This window comes from Oreochromis niloticus, linkage group LG3 (assembly GCF_001858045.2).
Source record: "Oreochromis niloticus isolate F11D_XX linkage group LG3, O_niloticus_UMD_NMBU, whole genome shotgun sequence".
NCBI classification, from domain to species: Eukaryota; Metazoa; Chordata; class Actinopteri; order Cichliformes; family Cichlidae; genus Oreochromis; species Oreochromis niloticus.
Window position 1 is genome coordinate 64,700,793 of NC_031967.2, and position 22,362 is coordinate 64,723,154.

General features: G+C 41.4%; 1 protein-coding gene and 2 long non-coding RNA genes across 9 annotated transcripts in view; 2 read left to right on the plus strand and 1 right to left on the minus strand.

Annotated features, from left to right (window-relative positions):
- The window catches only part of LOC102078817 (zinc finger protein 665), a 1,047,781-nt gene that overhangs the window by 326,979 nt on the left and 698,440 nt on the right, over positions 1-22,362 (plus strand). The window lies entirely within an intron of this gene.
- On the minus strand, positions 3,516-11,193 carry LOC109200598 (uncharacterized). Of its 7 annotated transcripts, none has more exons than XR_003219264.1 (7): positions 10,534-11,193; positions 10,187-10,225; positions 9,043-10,075; positions 7,915-8,557; positions 7,441-7,800; positions 6,577-6,756; positions 3,516-5,769 (listed from the first exon to the last, which is right to left on the minus strand). It is a non-coding gene; the product is annotated as an uncharacterized LOC109200598 (long non-coding RNA). The 7 variants fall into 7 exon arrangements; XR_003219262.1 differs by lacking the exon at positions 10,534-11,193 and having other exon boundaries at positions 9,043-9,152; positions 9,290-9,384; positions 9,490-10,511; XR_003219261.1 differs by lacking the exon at positions 10,534-11,193 and having other exon boundaries at positions 9,043-9,384; positions 9,490-10,511.
- LOC109200543 (uncharacterized) lies at positions 11,377-16,292 on the plus strand. The gene is made up of 3 exons (XR_002060710.2): positions 11,377-11,522; positions 14,182-14,284; positions 16,232-16,292. It is a non-coding gene; the product is annotated as an uncharacterized LOC109200543 (long non-coding RNA).

Genomic DNA, 22,362 nt, shown 5'->3' on the forward strand with positions numbered 1-22,362 from the left:
TGGAAAGTCTTTTACCCAGGCTGGAGACTTAAAAAAGACACCAACTCATCCACAGTGGAGTTAAAGCGTACAGCTGTGACTTGTGTGGAAAGTCTTTTACGTATCGTGAGGGCTTAAAAAAACACCAACTCGTCCACAGTGTAGTTAAAGCACACTACTGTGACTTGTGTGGTGAAGCTTTTGCTCAACGTCGAAACTTACAGAAGCATCTAGTTACCCACTCTGGAATTAAGGCGTACAGCTGCAACTTTTGTGGAAAAAGTTTCAGTGACAAACACTACCGAAATATTCACCTACGGATTCACACTGGAAATGATGTTTACTGCTGTGATCAGTGTGGAAAACTGTTTACAACAGATGCACAGTTACAACAACACATGTTTAGCCACACTGAGGAGAGACCTTACAAATGTGACCTGTGTGAGAAGACTTTTAAATCTCCACATAAGCTTAATAAACACAACAGATCCACACAAGAAAGTAACTCTACAAGTGCAGTTAATGTGAGGTATGTATTTATCTTTTTATCCTGTATTTTTAACCTGATTGTTTGGAACAAGTCTCATCAGTAAACTTATGGAGTCGCTTTCGCCCAGTAATCTGAGTGTTATAATGTAAACAGTAAAATGTAATTGGACGTTGGCAGAGATGCTCTTTGTTTCAGGCAACATTCAGGATAAAAATAAAAAAAGCAGAGCAACACAGATGGATCCATTTCTCAACCCTGTTGTCACTGTGGGGGTGTGAAAGAGTTTCTCTGTGACCTTTGTGAAAAAACTTCCAATCATCAACGGGACCTAAAACCACATCAACGTAGACACACTGGAGACAAAATGAACTACTGCAAAGAATGTGGGAGAGGCTTCCACACACCAAGTACATTAAAAATACATGAACTCTTCCACAGTGGGGTCAAAAAGCACATCTGTGACCAGTGTGTGTCATCCTTCACCACTGCATGTGAGCTTAAAGAAAAAGCATAAGCGAATCCACACAGGAGAGACACCATACAAGTGCAGACACTGTGACAAAAGCTTCTCACAATCAGGTCATCGTAACAAACATGAACGTACACACATGGAAGTGAACTTCAGCTGTGACCAGTGTGACAAGAGCTTCAGGATTCTCAGTTCATACTCCGAACACAAACAATTCCACGCTGTAAATAAACTGTTTCACTGTTACCAATGTGCAAAAACATTCACTTCATTATCTGCTGTGTGCAAACGTCAGCCTGATCATGCAGGACTGAAATCACTGGATCACAATGAATCTGAAGAGAGAGAAAGATCCTCTTCTGGTTTCAGGGTCAGACTTAAAAACCTTGAGATCAGGCTCCACAGAGTTCAGATGGAATCTCCTGTAAAGAGTGTCAGCTGATGTCACACTTGGATCTGATGAGGTAGCTCTGATTTCTGGACCTGCAGTGAATAATCCTGAATGTTACGTTTAGGAAACTGCATGTATAGGAAGGAATGTATAGTAGGAATGTCTTTTTTCTCTTTGTTTAACCAAACTGGTATTCTATCAAAAATCATATATGGATATGTAAATCATTTCTTTTATTTGAGCTTTTTTAGCTTTTCCAAAATTAACTTATTTTTTATGTTTTCATTGCATTTTTCAACTCAGTTAAATTTCAATTCTTCATTCATATTTAATATTCTGCTGTGGTAGAATCTTCTCTTAAATCCTTTTTCTCCCAAAACTGCAAATTATTACAAAACAGTTGCTCTTAAAACTTCCAAAATGAACTAAATCTGTCCACCAGCTTTGAAACAACAGCTGCTGTGACTTTGTGTCCAGAAAAAAGAAACTCAAGCTGAACTGGTTTTGGGCTGTACTTCCATGTAATACCATTTTTTTTTTTACCAGAAGATGGAGCAGTGAGGCTGTGTAACCTTAATTTAATTAGGGAAGGAACACAATATTCACAGTGGCAGCAAAGAACTGTTAAAAGTTAAAAACAGCAGCACACATCAGGACCATTTTAAAGATCACAGGTGACTACTTTTAGTTAATTCAAATCCTATTAAACATCTATTTTTGGCTCCTCCTTTCACTTTAGTGTATTTACTGTATCCTTTGTTTGTCCACGTTGTTTTTTAATGAATTCATTTTGATCCACATGTTCTGCAGCTGTTTTCCTGTTGATCTGAAGTTTGTATTATGAAATCCTGATAATGTTAAAGCGTTAGTTATATTTGATGAACTCTGTGTAAAGTTTATCTTATTAAACGGTTTGATGTGAAAAATAAAGAAATGGTCTCACAGCAAGTAGTTTGAGCCATGATTTCAGATTCAAACTAATTTAAATGTTTTTAGTGGTACATGTGGAGGTTTATCAGAGGAGGAGACTTGGCTGCTCTCGGCACGGTTCATGCAGCTCATTAAAAACCCTGAAATGATCTTAAGGAAAAGATGTTTGATTTTTCTTAAAAACAAGATGTGGGCATGAAGTTTTCAGACAGTGTGTTTAAGATGCATTGTGATTAACATCTCACACATTCCAATAAAGCAGATGTTCCTGCATTGCAACAGTAGTTTGCAGATGTGTTCATTCCCCCGACCATCTGCAAGACTCTCATGCAGCACCAATTTCAAACGCAGCCTGGTGTGAAAGTCTGTTCATGGCCCTACAGGTTGCCTGAGCACAAGAGACAAATTGTGCAAAAGGAATTGGCTGAAATGGTGAAAATGCTGTTATCATAGGATGAAATGAGGATTTGTTCCTCAGTGTTTGGTCTCCTATCTGTTTGCCATATGATTTGTCCCAGCTGTTGAGAGGGGCCGGTTGTCTTTAAGGTGGTAATTAAGAAGTGAGCGCAGGGTTTTATATGGTTCTGTGATGATTGTCACAAAGCGAAGGTCTCATGGTTTGATGCTTATCCCATGCCCCGGGTTGACCTGACTGTATAAGCACTGCTTGTTTTTATGATTTTGGATTTAACTAACACCTACTGGCAGATTCCCTTGTCTGCAGAGTCCAAAGACAAAAACGTCCTTCTCTACTCTGTATGGTTCGTACCATTCATCACACTTCTGTTAGGCTTGTTTGAAGTCCCGGGCATTTTTCAGAACCTCCTGTAGCGATAGCTGTGTTCTCACACTGCATATGCTGTTTTGGTATCGTAAACCACCGCCTCTGTTCAAAGATGGTCGTTCACAGTGGACATAAATGGGTTCTTTTACTCCTCTTTCAAAGCATCTGTGTTCTCTGTCCAAAATGTTCTTCTTCATCTTGGTAAACAAAGACATATTAATCTACTAGGTCAGCTCTGCTCCACTGTACAATGTAGATGTTGCTCTTTGGAGCTTGACATGTCAGAGTGACGTCCTGTCCAAACTCAGCTGTGAGTTTCTGGTCAGAATGAGGAAACGACACAAAGCAGAGAGGTTAAAAGTCAAAGGACAACTTTTACAACTTTTCATTTCTACAGCAACCAATCAAAGGGAGGAAAGGAGACAACTGAGCTTTGTTTAAAAAATTTATTGTATATTAAAATCATCACACCAACCATACAATAAGTGTCTTGTACCATAAATTATTGAAAAACAAGTAAACAATAATGGAGTGCTCCCATAAATGTTATTTCTTCAGTACTAGAGTATCACAGATTTGTCTGAAAGGTTCAAAGCTGTAAAATAAGACCTGTTTTCCTGTTGTAGAGTCAAAGGATGAGTTTATATCAACCAAATCCATCAGCTGGATTTGTAGTTCAGGTTCACATATTCAGCCCTGTTCATTGACTGCTCCTTCTTCTTCGGTGTTTAACAGCAGCTGGCATCCTTATAGATGCATTGCTGCCATCTTCTGTTTTAGTCCGTTACTACACTGTTAAGTCCTACTACTTATTCCTGCATCTTTCAGGCTCTTACGAAGCTTCAAACGAATTAGTCAAATTAATCGTCTACAGTTTTGAAAGTCAACATAATCGTGACTAGTCGACTAATCTTGGCAGCCCTAGTAATTAGCCTATCTCATGTTTATAAACTGATTATTGATTAGTAATTTATGTTTCAGGGAGCAGAGAGAGTACTCTTTAGGGTCTAATAATTTTCAGAGAAAAAAATCTATCACACAGTATTATTTAACCAACATCCATAAAGATTTAAATACATTTAATAAGAAATAAAACTGTCTTCTCTTCTATATCATAACAATAAAACAATGAGAAGGTATTAGGAAATATATTTTATTTTATCCTAGTGCTTATTTGCTGTGTATTTTGTTTGATGCATCAATAACAGGCCAGTATATTAAAAGGCCACCTTTCAGTTATAAATTGTGCCATAGTTTCTAGGCTGCTTAGCCAGACTGAAACTGTGCAGAACAGGAAGCTCAGAACAGGAAGCTTTGTGCAGAGTTGCAGAGAGCATCGCCTACGTTTGCACTGATAAAAGAGAATAAGAGGAAACAGCTTGAGGTGAAAGAGCGTTGAGACTGTTAGTGACGTGCAAGCATACTGCGTAGGAGGGGTCAAATTAACTGTCATTGTTGCATGATAATACACTTTGCTTATGCAGACAGGGAATGTACAGCCCTTTAAATAGTGAAGCCTGTGTAGTTCCTCGTTGAGATCTACCGGACCGTGCTTTAGGTGGTGTTGTGTGGATTTCCCGCATATATGTGTAATAAATAATTGTTGTTGACTGGACCTGTTCTGAGTATTGGTTGTTTATTCTCAGCACATCAAGAAAGAAGCGGGACAGAGGAAACCTGCAGTGGGTCAAAACTGAACCAGGACTCTTCTTACTCTGAGGACACTCCACCTAAATGCCAAAACTCTGTCACCTCTGCCCCACGAAGAAAATACACACACACAACATGAACAGTGTCACAGGTCTGAGATTCAGTAAATGATAATTTTCCCTGACTTAATGCACGCTTGTGGAGACAAAATCGACCTCAATAGGTCAGAAATATCTGCAGCACCCGTACATCATAAAAACAGTATTCAAATGTGACTGTCGCGGGTTGTGGCTGCAGCGAGATAGATGCAATGGTGCGGAATCTGCAATCATGCCTCACCGTACTGGGTCCTGAGATGGTGTTGTTGTGTATCTTGGGCCAGCGACTGGAAAGCCATAGCATGCAACTGGTGAATAACAGCAAAGTATGCAGGAATATGTGGATGTGTCTGCTGTGTGTTCTTTACAATAAGATTTTGATTTTTGTGAGTAATTTTAGGAAAACTCATTAAATTTCAGGCTCAAATAATAACATGTGGGGGATTTTCCTGCTGTCAAATGTGACCTGAAAAGTATGTCTGGGTTACACCAATAAAACACTCACAGCTTCAATCACAGGCTAAAGATGAAAACAGGAGTTAACTTTTAGATCACATCAGCTCTCCTACATATGTTTGGTGTTCTGTTAAATGTGTTCTGTTGTTTTTTCTCATTGTTCTTATAAATTGCTCAGACGTCTAAAGCTCATGTTTGACAGCAGAGGGATGGAGGTTACAGTTACTGTCAGTGGGACTCTGAGCTCCGAGGATTAGCACAGAGCTGAGTGTCACTTTGTTATTATAGAAGGAGCTGTGCTATGAATACATTTATACTGCAGTGTTTGGTGAAGTCCTCACAGGGGTTTTCATATAAGCGCAAAGACTCCACAGATCTTTGGTTCCTTTCTTTTTAAAGAACTTTTACACTGATGCAGTTATCAGTCTTGGTGAAATACTTCTAACGTGTGATCCAGGCCAATCCTCCTCACTCCTCTCCATCTCAGAGATAACGGTTTGGTTTGTAGCGGTTAAATCTCACCTGCAGAGACAAACACGAAGAGTCCGACAGACAGCAAAGCGGAGCAGCGCCACGCAGTCACAGCAGACATGTGCGTGTTCTTAACTCCTGATCCCACACTCAGGCTGGTATAACACACATTTAAGATGTTGTTAAAACGTTCATAACCAACTTTCAATACTGGTTTGATCAAATCCAAGGTTTGCATAAAACTAAGTAACTAATGTCGCCGCATTTTATTGACGTTTGAAAGCTCGGACATAGGTTTTTGTTTCTTGCTCAGACAGAACAGTACCCTAACAAAAAACAAAAACTTGGTTTACTTTGAAGACCAGATCCGGGGACCAATGACATCACTGTGAGGCAAAGACCCATAGACCCCTCTTTCTTTTTAAAGATCCATCAGCTGTATCCAACCCAATATACCGATCCCAAAATCCACTGAGTGCCTCTGTGTTTGCTTTTCTTTGGTTATTTGTTTCCTTGTCACGGCCCTGCATTTTGGGTCCTCTCTTCCTGCCTGCCTACACACAGACATCACATTCCTTTATTTAAATAATATTTTATTATACTATTAATTATTTTTAGTTCAAGACAGCAGTCTTTTAACATAGTTTTACACAAATAAACAAATAAAATAATGAGTGAAGAACAGAATCCATTTCCTCTTCAAACTGCTGTCAGACATTATCTACTGCACTCTGATCACATCACTCAGACCAGCTGCTTTCTACAAAGTCTCATCAACAACATCGTTAGAAACAAACATCAACAACCAGGAAGCAGCTTCACCTCTGATCACACACACACTCAACTCTACTCACTCACCTGGAGGAACGACAACCAGGTTGATGATGTATTTAATCCAGTATGTTCTTCTCATGATCACACGACACTTGCATGTTCCATCAACACCAAAACTCACATTCTTCTGAACCAAAGACACGTCTCCATCCTTCATCTGTCTGTCCTGCAGATTCACCCGGTTCTTAAAGGATGATTCTCATCCTGGTAACAAAAAAAAAAACAAACAAACAAAAAGAGGAAAAGCACAGAGGAGAGAGGTTAAAGGTCAGTTATAACTGTTGACTTTTATAATTGCCAATCAGAGTGAGGATGGGAGACAACTGAGCTTATTTCAAAATTGATGGTATAGTAAAATCATCACAGTAACTGTATAATAAGTGTCATATACCATAAATTATTGAAAACAGCATTTCAGTGGTAATTGATAATGGAGTGCTCCCACAAATGTTATTTCTTCAGTTAACCTTCTAGGACCCTGCGTCCACATATGTGGATATCACATTTTTGGTTATTTAGACCAAAATGCTCAATTTTGCTCTACATGGGCCTACATCCACTTACAAGGACATTATACTGCTACTGTTTTATCAAAATTTTAAACGAATATCCTGAGATGGCTCTTATTTTTCTTAAAAACAAAAATGAGATAAAAACAAATCTGGTAATTCTTTGTTTTTACATTCATCGGGCCCCAATATGCACAAATATCAAAGAGAAATTAAAAATGCATGTCGTGGAAGAGTTGGGGTCTTAGGAGGTTAAAGCACAGTTGTAGGAACCACTTGTTGGGTAAGTCGGTTGGTTTAGAATGCACACTGTATTGGTACACGGTTGTGGGGCATGACTAATGGGTGTGTATTAGGCAATAAATGTGGTTGCACTCACCTTTCCCCTCATCTGGTGTTTCATAAGCGGAAGGGTGAGCATGGGCTGAAACTTCCTGTTGATTTGGTTTGATTGTGCAGGTTGATGTCGTAATTTGGTGTAATAATTAGGGCAACATTCGCAGTTGTGTTTGTTTCTGCAGTCTGTGCATTTGTTTGGGTTTTTTTTTTTTTAGTCCATGTACTGATTTATGGTTTGGACAGTGTAATGGTTAAATAAATAGAACAATCTGCTAAGAAAATAATTTTTTGTGTTTATTAGTGTGCATCTTCAGTATCCCCATTGCAGCCCTCTTAGGGGCTGACATAGGCAAGATGTAGAAAACTTTGGTTTTTTTCTGGTCTTGGCAACCCGTGATAGCTGTTCACGGAAGGAAACAATAAAAAACATGACATCATAATGTGTTCTTGTATTTTGTGTTGATCAATCAAAAAGGTATTAATCACAGAAAATAAACATTTAAAGTACACAAACCTTGTGAGCTAACATCCAGAAGGGATAAATAGTATTTTATGGCCTTAGTATGTTCTTCTCTATCTTCTTTCTCACTTATTTCTTCAATTCATCTAATTTTATCTTCATGTCTTTCTTAAATTGCTGGCTGTCTGAGGGGTGTCCAAAAAATGATATGAGCTTCATAGATAATTGGGAAACTTTCTGGAGGAAACCTCGTCTTGTTAGAGGAGACGGCATCCATCCCAATTTGGATGGAGCAGCTCTCATTTCTAGAAATATGGACAAATTAATTAATTATAGCGCTATGTTTGTGCAGATTTGTGCAGGTAAAATTATCGTTTGTAAAGTGAAGGAGAGTTAGATTCACATTGCATTTCTCCTGGATAAGAAAACTGTCAAGCTTTTGAATTCAGCTGAAGGTTAAATACAATGACAAGTTTTCTCTTTCTCAAAAAAGGGAATACACAATTATAAAGCCTGCCACTTGGACTCATATCATCAACGATCTTATATGGAAGATGATCAAAAATACCTGCGTGAACAGATCGCTAAAGAGCTGTGTGAGGGCAGAATGGAACCAGCTGTATGGAGGTCAGTGAAGCCAGCAGATTTGACAGATGTTGGAAATCCTGAGCCAAGCTACCTTCCAAGTTTGGCCACTCTGCGAAAAGCCAAACAAGAGAGAAAAGACTTGGAATTAGGAGATAAGGACCCCATCGCATCTCTGCAATTATTAAATATAGTGTTCCTCACAGTGGTAGCATCCGAGATATTGGACTGGACAGATTTTTCTGTCACTACTGGAGTCAAACTTAGATGCATGTTTACAAGACATTGTCAAAAGAATCTTCCCCAACTGTGTGTTTTGATGCAACTGGTTCAGTTGTGAAAAAACTGCTGAGACCAAATGGCAAATCTGGCCATATCTTCCTTTATCAAGGTATTCTGACAGAAAACAATTGCCCCAGTGTCCCAGTGGTGCAGATGCTATCAGAGAAACATGATGTTAATGCCGTCGCAAACTGGTTGACAGAATGGATTCGTGCAGGTGCACCTGTGCCAAAGGAAGCTGTGAGTGACTTTTCTCTGGCAATTCTGGGAGCTCTGGTCAAGGCTTTGACTCCTCATCCTGATCTAAAGTCCTACCTTAATGAATGCTTGCATGTCCTTCTTGGAACCCAGTCTGCCAAACTCCCTCTTGTTTTATGAGGGTTGATGTTGCACACTGCATCAAGATGATATGCCAGTGGGACTGCCTGAAGAAGAAGATTTGTCTTTGTCAGGTCATTAGCAAAACTTCTTCCTACGTGCTATCACTGTTGTGGCCCTCAGTGAGGCAGAAGGTGATGAGAGTTCTGGAGCACCTCTTCCTTCAGAAAGGTGCAAGAAATACCTGAAAGCCCAAATTGCTCAATCTCCATCATCATTCCAGATGAACAGACAGAGGAAGGGGAGAGAGTGGATTCAGTTGATGAGATCCAGACTGACCTACGACAGTGGGTAACAGGAATATGTGAAGAGAGCAGGTCACTTGCTGCAGCAAACTCGTGGGGCCTAGCTGTTCCGCCCAAAGAAAGGAAGAGGACTTCTTACCTCTCTTCATGTACCGAATGGCTCCATGCAGATGAATCTTTGGGGGCAAAACGAGTGAAGGTGGAATTATTAAAAAATGGAAACCTTCATCAGCATATTAGGGGAATCAACAATCTCTGTGATGAACACGTGCATTTGATGCATTTTTTCGTGCTTATGCTGTGCGTTCTGTGACAGCTCCACATTTCAAAATGCTGTCCTGAAAGACAGTGAAAACCCAGTCTTGCAGCTGGTGAAAGCCATTGCCACAGATGGTGTGACCCAACAAACATACAGGAGGAGGGCAGAGCTGTTTAGTGTAATGTTTGAAGCTGTCCAGTTGAGGTCTGGTGCCATCCAAATCGATGCTCAGTGCAATATCTCCGCTGTAATTCCTAAGACAATGAGGAACATATCAAGTGTTTATTTTACCAAACACTGCTCTTCACAGCACTGCTACCTCAGCAAAGGGATGACAAGGGAAGTGCCATTTGTTTCTCCTGCCATCTCTGTCCTCAAAGAGTCTGGTATGGCTCATCTTGGCACTGCTGTAGAAGGACTTGGCCTACCTGAGTCTACCTGCCTCAGGCCACTCTCCAATCCATCTCTGTGTCGATCAGAATTCAAAGCAGAAGACAGCACCACAGGAAATGAGCTCTGTGCAGGGACAGTTACTCACAGCTACAACATTGGAGATATTGTGTGGATTGATACTGACCTTGCAAACCAAACAGAATTTGGTTTCGTATCGTGAAAGCTATGGAAATGTAAATAAAAATGTTTATCATTAGATTTTTAGAAGAAAATGAATCATCTAACCTTTACAATGGGAAAAGGTATTTGTTAAAACGAAGACAGCTAAGTGAGTCCTTCCCATAAAAATGGGAAATTAGGAAAGATGGACAACCAACTTGAAAATTACAGCAAATAGTTTTGAAGCTCAGAAACATTAAATCACTTTTAAGAGCCTTGTACATTATGTGAATAGCCAATGCAGATATTTCATAAAAAGCAAACTGCTAACAGAACCCTTTCTTGTTTACTTTATAATAAAACATTACTTACTTAGTCTTATAAGAGCCACGGTGGATGTGGCCAGAGAGCCACATGTGGCTTTAGAGCCGCAGGTTGAAGCTCCCTGGCCTAGGTGCTGTGGAATTTTCAATTTGAAAGGGCCCCCTTTCCCCCTGTGGAATTTTCTACATGTTTTCTACAATTTTCTTCATTTTTTTCTGAGACAGCTACATTATTAATAACAAACATATATAATTCAAAACCAAATCACAGAGACATACTGGGTATGTATAAAAATGTTTTCCACAGAAAAAAATAAAAACGTTAGCCTACCTTGTGTATGTTTCTGCACTAGCAACAAAAGAAATATCAACCTTTCCGCTGACTAAATTGGTTTACTAAAGTGTAAACTGAGAAAACTTAATATGCAGCAAGCCTAGAAAAAGTGGACAGTCTTCTGTAAAAGTGCATAACTCCACAGCTGCTGAAACTCACTGCCACAGACACTGGTGTTATACAGCGTAGGCCAGCGTAATTTTACCTGCACAAATCTGCACAAACGTAGCACTAACCGCTCCGCCTATTTGCCTTTACGTTTCAAGTGGCTGGGGGGGTCAGCCTCACTTTCAGCTGCTCTCGCAGCGAAAGTGCGGACTCGCGTACTTGAGAATTGACAAACTGCTTGAGTCTCTCCAGTAAATCCAGCAGCTTTTTAACAACAAATGACGTCTTTGAGCTGCTGCAGATGTTAGTAAATCTGACCCTAAATGTTCCTTGTTATTTAAAATTCAAACTTTGTAATGAAATATTTTTAACAGACGTTTATATGACCACCATAAAACAACAGAGTTAGAAGATGTTTGCAGCTGAGTCACGTGACAAACACAGCACCCGACCAGGGTAAAAGGGGCGGAGCAAAGTGTGTGTGCAGGAGAGGAGTGGATAAGAGAGAGCTGCTTTTTCATGACATATACCACTAACAACGTTTGGATATTGCTCTCTATTTCGGAGTTTCTCTCGGTTTGTGGGCTCATCTAAAGGTAAGCACCGAGCTAACTTTAATGCAGGTTCAGTTTATGTTGAGTATAATACATCGCTTGGTATACACTGGAGTTAGACAGACTGTAGAGTTTGTGATTGCTTGCAACATTATAATATGGCGGTTGCTAGGGGGTAAGAATACACAGAAAAATAGTCTTTGAATATGAACAAAAGGATGGGGTGCAGGGCAGGAGAACAGCCAACCCCCACCCACAGGACAGGAAGCCACAGGTTCAAGCCTGTGAGAGGGCAACCCCAGGGTGAACAACAGAGAGAGTAGTGGAAACCTACTGAAAAGGGGTGCCAAAGCACTTCCAGCGCTAATAAAGACGTCTGATTTTGGAAGTAAAAGTCTAGAACACCGGATTGCTACCATCAAAAAGAGTCCGTGAAGTCGGCGTACTTCAACAGCTCCTGGGTGAGGTCTTCTGCTGCTCAGTGTGCGCAGTGTGAGAGGCGGCGGTGACAGCTGGGCATACACTGTGCGATTTTTGGCTCATTTTGAGCCGATTTTTCAGTCGTGCAACCGTTTTGGTGATCGGCCCGAGTTTCGCCTTCACCGTATGTCGTGCATCGTGTAGTATACGTGGGGTAACGAGAAGCGATTAACACCTCACGACCAGCTCCCGATCATCAATCGCTTGGTCGTGGTTTGAAATCCTCACGACCGCCGTGAGGGTGTCACCGCAGCCTGTCACGCTGCGCACGCGCAAACACAGAAATGAAAGTGAAAAGACGGAGTAGCACGGCAGTGCAGCGTGTGATCTGGACACAAGCGATGGAGGCACAACTTGTAGAATTTTGGCAAGCTCATCTGAGCCTTTTCGATGTGGCAATAATCACGACCGCAACAACCGTCAAAATAATTGGATGGACATTGCTGCTTAATCTAAAATTTAGCAAAATTGATGATTGCGGTGTGCGTGTCTGTGTGAGTGAAAGTGAGAGCGAGCGACAGATTTTCTGTTATAACCTTCATTTTAAGGACGCACAGTGTGAGCACTCAGGTCGCATCAGAGCATCGGGCCATATACGTCCACACGTACCCGGGTATTTTTGAAAACGCAGATTTTTCTATGCGTTTGCACCTTTCGTCCACACGTAAACGGCGTTTTCAGTCACTGAAAACGGAGATTTCTAAAAACGCCGGCCAGGGTGGATATTTTCGAAAACTCCGTTTTTGCATTTACGTGTGGACGAGGAAAACGGAGAAAACGCAGCGTCAAAGATGTGCGCCTTTTTTGACGTCACACTGTGCGCCACGTTATTGTTTCGGTGAAATGAATTTCTACAATACTGTTACTGTTAATTGTACTCTCTGCAGTGTTTAAATGCTTACATATACACACACAGTTACTGTCCCTCCACACATAGGACTCGGTTCTGCTTCTTTGCCCCATCTTTGTTTACTATTTCCTACCGAGGCTTCTAGACTTCTGATTGGCCAACATTTCTACACGGTTAGGAATATATCGCCACCTGTTGCTTTGGCATGTTCCTAGCAGCGTTTTCCTTCATTTCTGCGTTTACGTGTGGACGGGATTATTTTTTAAAACGAAAACGAAAAATCTGCGTTTTCAAAAATACCCGTGTACGTGTGGACGGAACTTCTAACCCCTGCGAGTCAATCGTGCAGTTTGAGCAAAAGCCGCGACTGAAAAAAGTGTAGAAGTGATCGTACCTTGTGTGGCTAGCTGCTGTGGAGGTTCACTTTCTCTTGACTTTACCGATTCTTTTGATATCCCAGCTGGAGAAGAAAGGTCAGATGAGGCTGAAGTATTTTTCATCAAAACTTTATTACCAATGCGCATTGATGCCACTACATGCAGTCACAGCAAACACCAAGTGGATCTGAGAAGTACTTCTCATACACACACCTTTATAGACTGTATCCCAATTCAGGGTCTGCAGCGTTGGAGGACGCGTTTTATGTGGGCCTCGTCCTCGAAGACCGGAAGGCTTGTTAAATTGGACGGTCTGGCCTCCGTGGTGCTGCTCAGGTTGCCTAGCAACCATGATACTAACCGCTGGAAACGTTTCATACAGCATTGTTTGAAATGAAGGAGAAAATGTTTTTGTTCATCTGTTTGTTATTATATGAGCTTTGTTTGATTTGTTGAGTATCCGAGGCTGAGACCACAGGACTGTAAAACGTGATTGTTGGGCTTCATTTCTGTACTGAACAGTAATTTTAAGATTAGCTAGTAAATAACAATTAGCTAATGTTATGAGACTAAAGTCATCTCACGTTGGTAATGTAAATATAATATGGCCAATATTATAGTTATTATTATATTAATCATTAGTTATTACAGCAGTGAACTTGAACTCTGTGTCAAATACTGAGCTTCAGTAAAGATTCAAGTTAAATATATTTTTATTTTCTATCACTTTAAATCTTCACTCAAAGACAAGTATCTTTGACAGTGTATATATAGACGTATTATATATAAGATACAAATATTGTTATTTCATTTTGTTGGCATTACATTTTCCCTTTCAAGTTCCTGAAGGCAACTAATGACTTTCTTTTTGTAGTTGCTTCTGGGGTTTCACCTTGAAGTTTCATAGGTATTGTTGTCACTGAGGAGTTTAGTCATGTTTATTTGCTCTGCTTTTTTTATCAGGGATAAAATGCATATACTTTTTGTGTCACAGCTGAGTAACAGGAGAAGAGTCTGGTGGAGCAACAGAGGAACAATTTCAGCCATTTGGACTCAGCTCAGCCACTACAGAGGAAACAATGACTTCAACACAAAAGGTGAGAAAAATGTCACTGTTACACTGTTATTGAAACTGTGTGCTCAGCTGGTTGGTTTTTAAAAACATGTTAACAGCAGCTTGGCATGCCGCAGTGTCTAGGGGCTATTGACTGTACACATATCGAGATAAAACAGCCTTCAGCAAACTCTACAGACTACATTAACAGGAAAAGCAAATACTCACTTAACGTACAGGCTACCTGTGATTACAAATACAAATTCATGGATGTTGTTATTAAGTGGCCTGGGAGCGTTCATGATGCCCGCATATTTGCTAACTCTACCATCAGTGCCTTCTTGAGAGATGGCAAGATTCTTTCTTGTCCAAAAGTTATTGTGGAGGGAGAAGACCCTGTTCCAGTTTTTCTACTCCGTGACCCAGCATACCCCCTGTTGCCCTATGTTATGAAAGAGTATGCTAGTGGTGGAGCTACTCCCCAGGAACAGTATTTTGGATTGTTATTGTGTAAATGCAGAATGGTGATCGAGTGTGCCTTTGGACGTTTAAAAGGCTGATTTGGAGCACTACGGAGGGCGATGGACATCAATCTGGAGGACCTTCCGTTTGTCATCATTGCCTGTTTTGTTTTGCACAACTTTTGTGATGCTAACAGGGAACTCATCATTCCTGACCAAGTAAAAAGTAAAAAGTTTGTGAGTAAAAACTTTTTAGGATTACATTCAGCATGTGTGATTGGACCTTTCTTCCTGATTGTTATATGTATAGTTTGCTGTGAGCATTGAAACTAGCTAAATTGTCATGCCACTAGAAATTGTTAATTCAGTCCTGTAACAACCATATCCTAAATGTATTAAGAAAGACATTGAATAACAAATTGAACTGATTTTGGTAAATGGACATTTGCCATTTATTGTGAACTTTATCTATGATGGACATTACCATATACAGCAGATGTAAATAAATACTTCTTTTCCATGTTTTATTATTGAAAAATACACTTATTACCTATATGTGAAACTAAAAGCTTTATGTGAAATACAAACATCGGTCAGAAAACAACAAGACAAGAAAAGGGGCCATTACCATAAATGGCCATAAAACAGCTTTAACACAGAGATAACAAATCTTCCATGCCCACTTCTTTTTCCGGAGTCTACTGCACGCCTGTACTTGAGTCTAATAGCCTTCAATTGTGTCATAATTACTAGTTTTGTGAGGTCGTCCTGTGGGGTAGGCCGTGTTGTCTGCAGCATACTGATCTTTGGGCGGTCCAATATTTCGGCGTATTTGTTCTGGACCGTCTCCCAGTCAATGTTCTCACTTGCTTTGGAAACCTTGTACACGTTGGTGACTCGGAGCAACAACTATACCTCATAATCAGTCCACTTGAGAAATTTGGTGCTTTGTCTCGCCATTTTACCGCCAGGTTTCAAAGAGCCAGAATGTAAATAAACGGCAGAGGGCAATGACGCAGGTCGAGTCGTCTTGTGTTTCACGCATGCGCAGAACATCAACGTCAGTGTTTTATTGTGGACCCGCAACTCTTTGAAAACAACTGAAAGCGCTAGTGTAAACGCGGAGCGTTTTTGTACAAAAAGGCCATTTTCAAATCTATCCGGGCTAGTGTGGACGCAGCCTTATCTTTTCCATCCTGGGCTCCTCCATATATACAGAATCTACATTCACAACCAAAAACCACATATTTTATCAGCACACATTGAAACAACAATATCATCAGTTAAACTCAAAAATTTTTATGAAGTAAAAGATTTTCTCCACGGATCAATATTTCTTCAATAATGTCATTTAAATTACAACTCTCATTGTAGCACGGCATTATAATGTGATACCATCACCAGAAGGTGGTGCTGACACACCACCATTGTGTTTGTTGACATGTTTGATTCCACTAATAGAGGGAGTTTCAGTTTGTTCCACGGCTGCATTTCACTCATTGCCTCTGTTTGTATCTCTGTCACTGCAGGACCAACATGGAGCAAGAAGTCAGCGCTCTCAGGAGGCCGACAAACCTCCCAGAAGAAAGGGAGAGAAAATATACAGCTGTGATGAGTGTGGGAAGGATTTTACCCGGGGTGGAGACTTAAAAAGACACCAACTCATCCACAGTGGAGTTAAAGCATACAGCTGTGAAGAGTGTGGGAAGGATTTTACCCGGGCTGGAGGCTTAAAAACACACCAACTCATGCACAGTGGAGTTAAACCTTACAGCTGTGATGAGTGTGGAAAGTCTTTTACCCAGGATGGAGGCTTAAAAACACACCAACTCATCCACAGTGCAGTTAAACCTTACAGCTGTGATGAGTGCGGAAAGTCTTTTATCCGGGCTGGAGGCTTAAAAACACACCAACTCATCCACAGTGGACTTAAACCTTACAGCTGTGACTTGTGTGGAAATGCCTTTACCCAGGCTGGAGCCTTAAAAAGACACCAACTCATCCACAGTGGAGTTAAAGCATATAGCTGTGATGAGTGTGGAAAGTCTTTTACCCAGGCTGGAGACCTAAAAACACACCAACTCATCCACAGTGGAGTTAAACTTTACAGCTGTGACTTGTGTGGAAAGTCTTTTACCCGGGCTGGAGGCTTAAAAACACACCAACTCATTCACAGTGGAGTTAAACTTTACAGCTGTGACTTGTGTGGAAAGTCTTTTACCCTGGCTGGAGGCTTAAAAACACACCAACTCATCCACAGTGGATTTAAGCCATACAGCTGTGACTTGTGTGGAAAGTCTTTTAGACTGGCTCAAAACTTAAAAACACACCAACTCATCCACAGTGGAGTTAAACCATACAGCTGTGATTTGTGTGGAAAGGGTTTTAGCCATTTTCAAGGCTTAAAAACACACCATGTCATCCACAGTGGAGTTAAAGCACACAGCTGTGAGTTATGTGGTAAAGCTTTTGCTCAAAGGCACGACTTACAGAGGCATCTAGTTACCCACTCTGGAATTAAGGCGTACAGCTGCGACATTTGTGGGAAAAGGTTCAGTGACAAACACTACCGAAATATTCACCTACGGATTCACACTGGAAATGATGTTTACTGCTGTAATCAGTGTGGGAAACTGTTTACAACAGATGCACAATTAAAAGTACACATGTTTAGCCACACTGAGGAGAGACCTTATGAATGTGACCTGTGTGAGAAGACCTTTAAAGTTCCACATCACCTGAAAAACCACCAACAGAAAAGCCACCACACCAGCAAGTAATTCTACAAGTGCAGTTACTGTGAGGTATGTATTTATTTTTATCTTGTAATTTTAACCCAATTGTTTGGAACAAGTCTGATCAATAAACTTGGAGTTATATTGAATGAACTGTTTGGAAAAATGAAGAGTCATTTTCGCCCAGTAAGCTGAGTGTTATAATGTAAACAGTAAAATGTAATTGGACGTTGGTAGAGATCACTTACGCTGTCTTTGTTTAGAAGCAGAGCGACGCACATGGATCCAGTTCTCAACCCTGTCGTCACTGTGGTGGTGGGAAAGAGTTTCTCTGTGACCTTTGTGGAAAAACCTCCAATCATCAACGGGACCTAAAACCATATCAACGTAGACACACTGGAGACAAAATGAACTACTGCAAAGAATGTGGGAGAGGCTTCCACACACCAAGTACATTAAAAATATATGACCTCTTCCACAGTGGGGTAAAAAAGCACATCTGTGACCAGTGTGGGTCATCCTTCACCACTGCATGTGAGCTTAAAGAAAAAGCATAAACGAATCCACACAGGAGAGACACCATACAAGTGCAGACACTGTGACAAAAGCTTCTCACAATCAGGTCATCGTAACAAACATGAACGTACACACATGGAAGTGAACTTCAGCTGTGACCAGTGTGACAAGAGCTTCAGGATTCTCAGTTCATACTCCGAACACAAACGATCCCACGCTGTAAATAAACTGTTTCACTGTTACCAATGTGCAAAAACATTCACTTCATTATCTGCTCTGTGCAAACATCAGCCTGATCATGCAGGACTGAAATCACTGGATCACAATGAATCAGAAGAGAGAGAAAGATCCTCTTCTGGTTTCAGGGTCAGACTTAAAAACCTTGAGATCAGGCTCCACAGAGTTCAGATGGAATCTCCTGTAAAGAGTGTCAGCTGATGTCACACTTGGATCTGATGAGGTAGCTCTGATTTCTGATTTACATTTAGGAAGTTGCATGTATAGATATGTATATCAAGTTTGTTTTTTTTTCCTTTGAGGGATTTTAATTCTCTAAAATGTTCTCCCTGTTACATTTTAAGCTTTGTTCCCTTAGGATACAGTAGTGTTTAGTAGTTGTACTTGTTACTGTATTATTAAAGTTATAGGAATGTCTTTTCTTTCTCTTTGTTTAACCAAACTGGTATTCTATCAAAAATCATATATGGATATGTAAATCATTTCTTTTACTTGAACTTTTTTAGCTTTTCCAAAATTAACTTATTTTTTATGCATTCATTGCATGTTTCACCTCAGTTAAATTTCAATTCTTCATTCATATTTAATCTTTTGCTGTGGTAAAATCTTCTCTTGAACCCTTTTCTCCCAAAACTGCAAATAATTACACAGCAGTTGCTCTTAAAACTTCCAAAATGAACTAAATCGATCCACCAGCTTTGAAACAACACCTGCTGTGACTTTATGTCCAGAAAAAATAACTCCTTTCACTTTAGTGTATTTACTGTATCCTTGAAGTCCATGTTGTTTTTTAATGAATTCATTTTGATCCACACGTTCTGTGGTTGTTTTCCTGTTGATCTGAAGTTTCTATTATGAAATCCTGATAATGTTAAAGCGTTAGTTATATTTGATGAACTCTGTGTAAAGTTTATCTTAGTAAACAGTTTGGTGTGAAAAATAAAGAAATGGTCTCACAACAAGTAGTTTGAGCCATTATTTCCGATTCAAACTAATTTAAATGTTTTTAGTGGTACATGTGGAGGTTTATCAGAGGAGGAGACTTGGCTGTTCTCGGCACGGTTCATGCAGCTCATTACAAACCCTGAAATGATCTTAAGGAAAAGATGTTTGATTTTTCTTAAAATCAAGATGTGGGCATGAAGTTTTCAGACAGTGTGTTTAAGATGCATTGTGATTAACATCTCACACATTCCAATAAAGCAGATGTTCCTGCATTGCAACAGTAGTTTGCAGATGTGTTCATTCCCCCGACCATCTGCAAGACTCTCATGCAGCACCAATTTGAAACGCAGCCTGGTGTGAAAGTGCGTTCATGGCCCTATAGGTTGCCTGAGCACAAGAGACAAATTGTGCAAAAGGAATTGGCTGAAATGGTGAAAATGCTGTTATCTCAGGAGGAAATGAGGATTTGTTCCTCAGTGTTTGGTCTCCTATGCTTATCTGTTTGCCAGATGATTTGTCCCAGCTGTTGAGAGGGGCCGGTTGTCTTTAAGATGCTTCCAGGTAATTAAGAAGTGAGCGCAGGGTTTTATACGGTTCTGTGATGATTGTCACAAAGCGAAGGTCTCATGGTTTGATGCTTATCCCATGCCCCGGGTTGACCTGACTGTATAAGCACTGCTTGTTTTTATGATGTTGGATTTAACTAACGCCTACTGGCAGATTCCCTTGTCTGCAGAGTCCAAAGACAAAAACGGCCTTCTCTACTCTGTATGGTTTGTACCATTCGTCACACTTCTGTTAGGCTTGTTTGAAGCCCCGGGCATTTTTCAGAACCTCCTGTAGCGATAGCTGTGTCCTCACACTGCATATGCTGTTTGCTACCTGGATGATGTTGTCAAGTCGAGTCAAGTTGGCTTTATTGTCACTTCAACCATATACAGTTTGTACACAGTGAAGCGAAACAACGTTCCTCCAGGGCCAAGGTGCTACATGCAACATAAATTTACAACATAAATTAACAGAAAAACACTAAACTAGCTAACTAGAGACAGGACAGACTGACCTAACATAAATTACAACATAAATTAACAAAAACTATCTAACTAAAACTAACTATCTAACTAAAACTATCTAACTAGGTAGGTAGTGCAAAGGAAACAGTAAACATACTTGGTATGTAGGTAGTGCAGGAACAGTAAACATAAAAACATTGTGCAAAAAGAGCATTTACAGGTTGATGTGTAAGTCCAGTCTCAATGCTTTGAGGTAGTTGAGTTGAGCTGAGTGATAGTGTGTGTGTGTGTGTGTGTGTGTGTGTGTGTGTGTTTGTGTTTATCAGTCCAGTCCCTTTTTGTTGAGGAGACGGATGGCTTGTGGAAAGAAGCTGTTGCACAGTCTGGATGTGTGTGCCCGAATGCTTCGGTACCTTTTTCCAGATGGCAGGAGTGTGAAGAGTGTGTGAGAGGGGTGTGTCCAATCAGCCACAATGCTGGTGGCTTTGCGAATGCAGCGTGTGGTGTAGATGTTCTTAATAGAGGGGAGAGAGACCCCAATGATCTTCTCTGCTGTTCCCACTATCCGCTGTAGGGTCTTGCGGTCCGATATGGCACAGTTCCCAAACCAGGCAGTGATACAGCCGCTCAGGATGCTCTCGATAGTTCCTCTATAGAAGGTGGTCAGGATCAGTGGTGGAAGCTGGGCCTTTCTCAGTCTTCTCAGAAAGAAGAGACGTTGTTGGGCTTTCTTGTGCAGGAAGCTGATGTTGAGGGACCAGCCGAGGTCCTTCTCCAGGTGGACGCCCAAAAATTTGGTGCTGTCAACGATCTCCACAGAGGAGCCGTTGATGCTCAGCGGTGAATGGTCGTCTCGTGTCCTCCTAAAGTCAGCAACCATCTCTTTTGTCTTGTCAACATTCAGAGACAGGTTGTTGTCTTTACACCAGATCGTTAGCCTCTGCACTTCCTCTCTGTACGCTGACTCGTCGTTCTTGCTAATGAGACCCACCACGGTCGTGTCATCAGCGAACTTAATGATGTGATTTGAAGTGTGTGTTGCTACACAGTCATGAGTCAGCAGTGTGAATAGCAGAGGACTGAGCGCACAGCCTTGTGGGGCCCCAGTGCTCAGTGTGGTGGTGCTGGAGGTGCAGTTCCTGATCCGTACTGACTGAGGCCTTCCGGTCAGAAAGTCCAGGATCCAGTTGCAGAGGGAGGTGTTCAGGCCCAACAGGCTCAGCTTTCCGATCAGTTGTTGGGGGATGATCGTGTTGAATGCTGAGCTGAAATCTATGTACAGCATTCGAACGTGTGTGTCCTTCTTGTCCAAGTGTGTGACGGCAAGATGGAGTGCAGTGGAGATGGCGTCATCCGTTGAGCGGTTATGGCGGTATGCAAATTGCAGTGGGTCCAGTGAGGGGGGCAGCAGGGTCTTGATGTGTCTCATGACGAGCCGCTCGAAGCACTTCAGGATGGTGGGTGTAAGTGCAACAGGACGGTAGTCGTTGAGACAGGACACAGAAGACTTCTTGGGCACGGGGACGATGGTGGTGGCCTTGAAGCACGTGGGAACGACGGCACTGCTCAGAGAGATGTTGAAGATGTCGGTGAGAACATCTGCCAGCTGTTCAGCACATTCTCTGAGCACTCTGCCTGGGATGTTGTCTGGTCCAGCAGCTTTACGTGGGTTGACTCTGCGTAGAGTTTTCCTCACCTCAGCTGTAGTGAGACACAGCACCTGGTCTTTCTGAGGAGGGGTGGACTTCCTCGCCGCCACGTCGTTCTGCCTGTCGAACCGAGCGTAGAAGTTGTTCAGTGCATCTGGGAGGGAGCCGTCACCATCACAGGCAGGTGATGTCGTCCTGTAGTTAGTGATGGCTTGTAAGCCCTGCCACATGCGCCGTGTGTCACCGCTGTCCTTGAAGTGGTTGTGGATTCTCTGGGCGTGTGCACGCTTCGCCTCTCTGATGGCCCGAGAAAGTTCGGCCCTAGCTCTACTAAGCGCCACCTTATCACCCGCTTTGAAGGCAGAGTCTCAGGTCCTCAGAAGTGCACGTACTTCCGCAGTAATCCACGGTTTCTGGTTGGGTCATGAGATGATGGTCTTGGAGACAGTGACGTCATCGGTGCACTTGTTGATGTAGCTGGACACTGATGACGTGTATTCCTCCAAGTCAGTGAAGTCGCCGTAAGTTGCAGCCTCTCTAAACATGTTCCAGTCAGTGCTCTCAA